Source organism: Phyllobates terribilis, unplaced genomic scaffold (genome assembly GCF_046119375.1).
Source record: "Phyllobates terribilis strain yellow unplaced genomic scaffold, ASM4611937v1 Scaffold_82__1_contigs__length_6685932, whole genome shotgun sequence".
NCBI lineage: Eukaryota > Metazoa > Chordata > Amphibia > Anura > Dendrobatidae > Phyllobates > Phyllobates terribilis.
The window spans coordinates 6128459-6138413 of NW_027362842.1; positions in this window are offsets into that span (position 1 = coordinate 6128459).

Genomic DNA, 9955 nt, shown 5'->3' on the forward strand with positions numbered 1-9955 from the left:
AGTACCCGAGCATTTTAGTGCTCGCTCATCACTAGAGAAGACATATAAGGTACTTGGAGATATATGTCTATTTGTGATACTGACTGCATCTCCTCGGTACTGTGGTTCCTGCATGGTACGAAGTCTGATGTCTGTTAACAACAACTTCAAATATCTCCTAACTACTGCTAAGGACATGTATATGGGACTGACCTGACCTGATCTTACAATTGATCACAGTATTAAGGTTAATGCTGTATTCATGTACTGATCGTGATTCTGGTGATCTATTCCTGTACTGGTGTTTCTAGTGATGTATTCATGTATTGATGGCAGCTGTGGTGATGTATTCATGTTCTATTAGTGGTTCTGGTGCTGTATGCATGCAGTGCTGGTGGTTCTAGTGATGTATTACTTTACTGATAGTGGTTCTGCTGAAGTAATCATGTACTGATGGTGGTTCTGGTCACATATTTCTGCTCTGTTGGTGGTTCTGGTGATGAATTCCTGTACTAATGGTGGTTGTGGTGATGAATTTCTGCTCTGTTGGTGGTTCTGGTGATGGATACCTGTACTGATGGTTGTTCTGGTGATGTATTTCTGATCTGTTGGTGGTTCTGGTGATGTATTTCTGTACTGATGGTGGTTCTGGTTATGTATTCCTGTACTGTTAGTGGTTCTTGTGATGTATCCATGATGGTTCTGGTGCTGTATTTGTGTGCTTGTCAGATAGCGTGATATATAGCTATGTTAATGAAGTATTGTGCCATCTGACAAGCTAATAGGTAGGAGCATTAATTACAAAATTAAGCACTGTAGCATGCCCATGTAGCATTAGTTTCTGCTTGCTGATTTCAGCGGCCATCACATGACTACAAATATGAGTGCAGGAAAACCTAAAATTGTCAATGCATTCATTTACCATACCCCTAGATCAGAAAATGCTACCAACATCACATCAGTTTCCTGCAGTTTATTCATTGTCATTTGTTTTACTGTTAAGTTGACTTCTATCATTTACAGATTCTCACAGTTTTATGATTTCATAGCATTAGTTATCTCAGCTTGGAGGGTCTTATCTTATTCTGTGCTGGTGCCAGGCATAACCAGTGGGTATCTTCATTAATTGTGGTCAAAGTTGTAACGGGCAATAATCTTTCAATAAAACTTGCCAAGGCCACTGAGCTGTAAAAGTTATTATACTTCTGTATCCTGAATTACACTCTATAAAGGCTATTTCAGGAACAATAAACTCTTCTACAGAATTGTACACCTACACCGCGACCTCCACCCTCGACTGTCTTTCTTTTCCCGCTTCCTACAGGTTTGTGCAAACAGACTTAGCCCCTGCATGTAAAAATTCATTTTTTTAGATTAGCCTAATGTGAAGGATTGCATGGTATGTATTTTTTTTTTTTGCAAATGTACATCTGTAAATCCTCTTCCTGTAGATGTCGCTGCTTCTTGTTATGAGATTATTACTGCCACTAAGCAGAAAACATGGAGCCTGAAACACAGCGTCACCCTACGGCCTCACCTCAACACCTTCACTATCAAACTCTTAGGCTGAATGTACAACTTTTGACCACTTTTTCAGTGTCACACTGTCACTCCACTTCTTCACCACTTTTGCCACTTTCTTCATCTTTACCTTCACGCTTTCTCAAACTTAAAAGAGTTTAAAATATTAAATTTGTTATGTTTAGGTCCCGCCCCAAAGGAACTCCCAGTTACCTTCTAAAACCCCCACTTCAGTGCATTTGTTTTGTGAATCCCACCTCTCTAAGATCCAGTTCCAGAAGATGCTGAATACAACTGTATTCCTTATTTGTATAGACTAGAAGCCAATTGAATAAAATACGTTTTTTAAACAGACAACCCCTTTAAGTAGGAATGATTTTAGCTCAGAACCTGTTCTGCCACAATCAGCTTATATTATTCATTAGTACCATGGGGCACAGGTAACCAATTTGGAGTACAATGGAATACAATGTAGAATCATGAGGCTACTTCTTGCGAATAGGTGGTTAAGGGGACAATGCGGTGGAGAGATGGGCAGAAGCCTGTTGCCAGTGGGTGAGGGGTGGTTAGTTGGGAAATGTTGCCAGTGGATGAAGAATGGTAAGTGGTAATGGTACCTCCCTCCTCCGTACATCTCTGAACTAATCTCCCGATATATTCCCTCACGTAACCTCCGGTCCTCCCAAGACCTCCTCCTCTCCTCCACACTTATTCATTCCTCACCCAATCACCTCCAAGATTTCTCCCGAATATCCCCTATACTCTGGAATTCTGTGCCTCAACAAGTCCAATTATCCACCACATCCGGATCCTCCAGACAGAACCTGAAAACCCATCTCTTCAAGAAAACCACAGCCGGCCATGACCCCGCTGCCGCCTCACCACTGGAGCTCCTGCCTTACCAACACCGGACCTGCGCCTCACCAACACCGAACCTGCGCCTCACAACCAGCAGAGCTGCTGCAACCCCCCAACCGACTGTCTCCTCCCCACTCCTGTAGAATGTAAGCCCCCCAAGGGCAGGGTCCTCCTCCCTCTGTACCCGTCTATCATTGTTAGTTCTTTACTGTAAGTGATATCTGTATCTGGTATGTAACCCCTTCTCATGTACAGCACCATGGCATTAATGGTGCTATATAAATAATAATAATATACAATGTATCAGTAGAATGTAAGCGCGCAGGGGCAGGGTCCTCCTCCCTCTGTACCCGTCTATCATTGTTAGTTCTTTACTGTAAGTGATATCTGTATCTGGTATGTAACCCCTTCTCATGTACAGCACCATGGCATCAATGGCTCTATATAAATAATAATAATATACAATGTATCTGTAGAATGTAAGCCCGCAGGGGCAGGGTCCTCCTCCCTCTGTACCCGTCTATCTTTGTTAGTTCTTTACTGTAAGTGATATCTGTATCTGGTATGTAACCTCTTCTCATGTACAGCACCATGGAATCAATAGAGCTATATAAATAATAATAATATACAATGTATCTGTAGAATGTAAGCCCGCAGGGGCAGAGTCCTCCTCCCTCTGTACCCGTCTATCATTGTTAGTTCTTTACTGTAAGTGATATCTGTATCTGGTATGTAACCCCTTCTCATGTACAGCGCCATGGAATCAATGGTGCTATATAAATAATAATAATAATATACAATGTATCTGTAGAATGTAAGCCCGCAGGGGCAGGGTCCTCCTCCCTCTGTACCCGTCTATCATTGTTAGTTTACTGTAAGTGATATCTGTATCTGGTATGTAACCCCTTCTCATGTACAGCACCATGGAATCAATGGTGCTATATAAATAATAATAATATACAATGTATCTGTAGAATGTAAGCCCGCAGGGGCAGGGTCCTCCTCCCTCTGTACCCGTCTATCATTGTTAGTTTACTGTAAGTGATATCTGTATCTGGTATGTAACCCCTTCTCATGTACAGCACCATGGAATCAATGGTGCTATATAAATAATAATAATATACAATGTATCTGTAGAATGTAAGCCCGCAGGGGCAGGGTCCTCCTCCCTCTGTACCCGTCTATCATTGTTAGTTACTGTAAGTGATATCTGTATCTGGTATGTAACCCCTTCTCATGTACAGCGCCATGAAATCAATGGCGCTATATAAATAATATTAATATACACTGTATCTGTAGAATGTAAGCCCCCAGGGGCAGGGTCCTCCTCCCTCTGTACCCGTCTATCATTGTTAGTTACTGTAAGTGATTTCTGTATCTGGTATGTAACCTCTTCTCATGTACAGCACCATGGAATCAATGGCGCTATATAAATAATAATAATATACAATGTATCTGTAGAATGTAAGCCCGCAGGGGCAGGGTCCTCCTCCCTCTGTACCCGTCTATCATTGTTAGTTCTTTACTGTAAGTGATATCTGTATCTGGTATGTAACCTCTTCTCATGTACAGCACCATGGAATCAATGGAGCTATATAAATAATAATAATATACAATGTATCTGTAGAATGTAAGCCCCCAGGGGCAGGGTCCTCCTCCCTCTGTACCCGTCTATCATTGTTAGTTCTTTACTGTAAGTGATATCTCTATCTTGTATGTAACCCCTCCTCATGTACAGCACCATGGAATCAATGGCTCTATATAAATAATAATAATATACAATGTATCTGTAGAATGTAAGCCCGCAGGGGCAGGGTCCTCCTCCCGCTGTACCCGTCTATCATTGTTAGTTCTTTACTGTGAGTGATATCTGTATCTGGTATGTAACCCCTTCTCATGTACAGCACCATGGAATCAATGGCTCTATATAAATAATAATAATATACAATGTATCTGTAGAATGTAAGCCCCCAGCGACAGGGTCCTCCTCCCTCTGTACCCGTCTATCATTGTTAGTTCTTTACTGTAAGTGATATCTGTATCTGGTATGTAACCCCTTCTCATGTACAGCACCATGGAATCAATGGTGATATATAAATAATAATAATATACAATGTATCTATAGAATGTAAGCCCGCAGGGGCAGGGTCCTCCTCCCTCTGTACCCGTCTATCATTGTTAGTTCTTTACTGTAAGTGATATCTGTATCTGGTATGTAACCTCTTCTCATGTACAGCACCATGGAATCAATGGAGCTATATAAATAATAATAATATACAATGTATCTATAGAATGTAAGCCCGCAGGGGCAGGGCCTCCTCCCTCTGTACCCGTCTATCATTGTTAGTTCTTTACTGTAAGTGATATCTGTATCTGGTATGTAACCTCTTCTCATGTACAGCACCATGGAATCAATGGAGCTATATAAATAATAATAATATACAATGTATCTATAGAATGTAAGCCCGCAGGGGCAGGGTCCTCCTCCCTCTGTACCCGTCTATCATTGTTAGTTCTTTACTGTAAGTGATATCTGCATTAGAGATGAGCGTTGTTCTACTCGAACTGTTCGCCAATCTCAAATTCGAGCTGTTTTGGGCGGTGTTCGAGCCGTTCGGCGAACACGAACGATTTGAGAAAAATTCGGCTGTTCGAGGTTATGTTCGATAACTGTTCGTGCACCAAAATCATAACTGGATTTTTTCTCAGTAATGATGAAAATTAATGTTAATACGCAGTTTGAGTGTACAGCGGGGCGGGGGGAGGGGCAGGGGATGGATCTCTACAGGAATAATGAAGATCTCCATTTTTTTTTCTCTTTCCCGCATTTGCAGTGGGGAGGTGCAGTCTGTCAGCCTATCAGCAGCGCACACACGGAGCGAAGTGCTTTTTTTCACACAAGCAAGGGCATGTGTCATTGGCAGTGTATGTCACATGTCCTTGCCCTATAAGACCAAGCCATTTTCCCCGTCGCCACCATTTTCTCACTGCTGCAGCTGCGTGTTAGACGGCACCGCTGTTGCTGTGTGCGCTATACCTTGTTAATTTCAAGCCAATTTTCGCACAAATATACAGATAGCTTGGGAGTAGGGAATAGTTGTGATTGCAGTCCTTTTAAGGACTAGGTTACAGCATTTCCTACGACTTTTATCAGGCAGGTCTGTGCTCTTAAATAGATAGATTGTGGGAGTAAAGACTAATTGTAATTGGAGTCCTTTTCAGGACTAGGTTACATCAGTTCCTATCAGTTTTTGCCAGGCAGGTCTGTGCCAGTGCTGTGCAAGTTTTTTTCACAGCATTTGGCTGAATCTAGCAAAGCTAATCCTTTTTGGCCTATTGCAGAGTGTGTTAGTCAGTGGAGTAGCCTATCTGTGTTGCAAGATATACAACCTGTGTATAGAATACCAATTTTTTTACTGCACCTAGTGAAGTAAAATCTTTTGGGCATAGCATCATTCTATTAATCCATCTATACTGACCTCCATCAGGTTGCAAATTGAATATAATTTTTTTCTGCATTTAGCTCTGAAAAAATATTGGGCTTCTAGCAGTGTGTGGGACTTGTTCTATTAATCCATCTATACAGACCTCCATCAGGTTGCAAACTGAATATATTTTTTTTCTGCATCTACCTCTGAAAAAATATTTGGGCTTCTAGCTGTGTGTGGGACTTGTTCTATTAGTCCATCTATACTGACCTCCATCAGGTTGCAAATCGAATATAATTTTTTTCTGCATCTAACCCAGCCAATAGTTTTGGCCTAATACCACAGTTTGGCCACTCAGCTCTGCTCGGTTTCCATCCATTGTTTTTTTGTGCAAACAACTCCAGAGTTGTGAATTAGTTAACCACCAAAATGAGTGGAAAAAGGCCTGCTGCTGGTGGAAATGGGAATAGGCGTGTTGGGAAGGGGAAAAAAGGTTGTGTCCGTGGGGTAGGTGTTAAAGCATCAGTAACATCTGCAGAAGAAAGACCATCTTCCAGCCAAACTAAGATGTATCCTTCTTTTAGCGGACAATGTGATAAGATTCCTTTCTTACGGCCACGCCAATCGCTACAAATTCCAGATGAGGCACAAAAACAGCAGGTGCTTCAACGGATATCAAGTGCTCCTTTAAGTGGGCTCTCCTCCACATCAACTTCAACATCACAAATACTCCAGTCCTCAAAGGTGTCACCCCAATCGCACTTGCTTCCTCACAGCTCCCAAATCTCCAGCTGCCCATCTGAGTATGAGGTAGAACAGATGGTTGAGTCTGCAGAGCTGTTTACTCATACTATAGCCTGGGAATCAGAGGTCGACTCCAGCGCTTCTGTGAATCCAGACGAGGAAATGATCTGCACTGATGCCCAGAATCTTTATGAGTCGGATCCAGGACCAGACGCAGAAGGTTCTGACCATTATGTAGACCCTCATTCCCAAACTGTAACTCCTGTTGGTGGAGACAATGAGGAAGACGATGATGAGACTCAAATACCTGATTGGAGCGACAACTTTAGTTTTTTGTCAGGGCAGGAACAGGTTGGCTCTGAGGACGACGGGTGTGATAACGCACAGGGTGATAATGATGAGGTTGGAGATCCCACTTACTGTCAACCCACAGTCAGCCAAGAGATGAGGTCAGCAGAGGAGGTGGAGGAAGATGCTAGTGACGACGAGGTCAGGTTGCGCCTTCCTGGACAGAGACGTAGTACTGGAAGCACGTCAACAACTGCATCCTCAAACACAACTCTGCCTCTCACCACAAGTCGTGGTGGCTCTTCAGGTCGCATGGGTGCTAAGCCTTCCATAGCCTGGGCATTTTTTCAGATCGATAAAGATGACCCAACTCGTGTTATCTGTAACATTTGTCAGCAAAACCTAAGTAGAGGCCAAAAAATACATAGTTTGAGTACTTCATGCATGAACCGGCACATGGACATGAAGCATAAGTTGCAGTGGGAAGCTCAGTGTGCTACAATGCGGCCTAGCCGGCCGGGCCAACCACCGTCTGCCATATCTTGTGCATCCGCGGCCTCTTCAACCTCTGTGACTGGGGGGACAGCAGTCACACCTGTTTTGGGGCGCAGACCTGCCACCTCTTTACCCACAACAGCCAGCGTGATTGGCAGGTCATCATTTTCTTTGGAGGTGGTAACACCAGCTGGTGTTGAGCGCTGTCCGACATCGATAGCACCACCTTTGGATCAAGGCAACCTAACATGTCCGCCTGCATCTTCCTCACAGACCGGCAGTTTGCCGGGGACACCCTTATCAACCCCGTCTAAGCACAATAGCCAGCCCTCGGTCCCTCAGATGTGGACAAGTAAAAGACCATTTCCTCCTAGCCATGAGAAAGCTAAGAGGTTGAATTTCACCATCTGCAAGCTCTTGGCTACAGAAATGCTGCCTTTCCGCCTGGTGGACACAGAGGAATTTCGAGACCTTATGTCCGTCGCAGTGCCCCAGTACCAGATGCCCAGTCGGCACTACTTCTCAAAGAAAGGTGTGCCTGCGCTCCACCAGCATGTCGCACACAACATCACCGCTTCTTTGAGAAACTCTGTGTGTGACAGGGTGCATTTCACCACAGACACTTGGACGAGTAGGCATGGACAGGGGCGTTACATGTCGCTGACTGGTCACTGGGTAACTATGGTGACAGCAGGACAAGGGGCTGCTGTCCAAGTCTTGCCATCCCCACGAGTTGTGCGTCAATCCTCTTTATGTCAAAGTTCCTCCACTGCTTCTGCCTCCTCAACCTCCTCTCGGTCTTCCACCTGCACCCAAAGCCTGTCTGGTCATGCCACAAGCTTTCTAACTGCGCAGAAGGGATCCTGCACACCTCCTTACTATGCTGGCAGCAGGGCTCAATGTCATCAGGCGGTTTTTACTTTGAAATGTCTGGGAAATGTGAGTTACACAGCTGAGGAGTTGTGGTCAGCTCTGGATAACCAATTTCATGAATGGTTGTCTCCACTGGACCTGAAACCAGGGAAGGCCGTGTGCGACAATGCTGCAAACCTGGGTGCGGCCCTTCGCCGGGGCAATGTCACACACGTGCCTTGTATGGCTCACGTGTTGAACCTGGTTGTCCAGCAATTTTTAGCCCACTATCCCAGACTAGATGCAGAGGGCACGGTCGCTGTGTGCTCACTTCCGCCGTTCGCATCCCGCAGCTCAGCGACTTACATCTCTACAGAAGTCGTTGGGCCTGCCACTTCACCGGCTAAAATGCGATGTGCCTACCCGGTGGAATTCAACTCTGCACATGTTGCAGCGACTGTGGCAGCACCGACAAGCCCTGGTGCAATACATTCTGACGTATAGCCTGGGCCAACGAGATCCAGAGGTGGGGCAAATCACGCTGGAGGAGTGGTCTCAGATCAGGGACCTATGCACCCTTCTGCACAGTTTTGAAATGGCGACGAAGATGTTTAGTGCTGACGATGCCATTATCAGCATGACTATTCCGGTGATTTACATGCTGGAGCACATGTTAAACAGAATTCGGAGTCAGGTGGTGGCACAAGAGGAGGTGGAGGAAGTAGAGGAGGAGGAGTTGTATGCGGAAGGGCTAACATCTGCAAGGTCCAGACGGTCGGCAGCACCAAGGCAGCAGGCATGTGAGGGTGGGGGAGATGGTTTTACCAGGGCGCATGGTAGCAGCCAAACTAGTGAGGAAGGTGCAGGAGCCCAGGAAGAAGTGGAGGACGAACTGATGGAAGACTCATCAGATGAGGGAGACCTTGATCACATTTCTGTTGTGCGAGGTTGGGGGGAGAGGACAGAGGAAGGAAGCATGATTGTTACCTCGCCACCAACACAACAGGGACTTGGTGCTCCTGGATGCGCAACACACATGAGTGCCTTCTTGCTGCACTACCTGCAACATGACCCTCGAATTGTGAGAATTAGAAATAATCCTGACTACTGGGTTGCCACACTGTTAGATCCCCGGTACAAAAGTAAATTTGCCGAAATTATTCCTGCCATAGAAAGGGATGCACGCATGCAGGAGTATCAGCAGAGACTGTTGCAGAATCTTACATGTGCTTTTCCACAAAACACCAGTGGTGCACGTAGTGAATCTCACAGTTCCAACTTGCCAACCGTGGGACCGTCAAGTGTTCAGCACTCAAACCGTAACAGAACCACAGTATCTGCTGGTAACATCAATTTTGCGGAATCATTTCACCACTTTTTTAGCCCATCCTTTGCAAGGCCACAGGAGACAAGAAGTCTGACACATAGTCAACGCCTAGAGACGATGGTACAGGAGTATCTCCAAGTAAGCATTGAAGCCATGACTGTGTCACTGGACCCTTGCTCTTTTTGGGCTTCCAATCTGGATAAATGGCCGGAGCTAGCCACTTACGCCTTGGAGATCTTGTCATGCCCCGCAGCCAGCGTTCTGTCTGAACGTGTGTTCAGCGCTGCTGGTGGTGTGCTGACAGATAAGCGCACGCGGCTCTCCACTGATAATGTAGACAGACTCACGTTCATAAAGATGAACAAATCATGGATCCGAAACGACTTTTCTACCCCTGTGTCATCCTGGGGAGAGTAAAAGCTTGATGATTGGTTAAAATCACCCTACCAACCGTTTTAAGCTT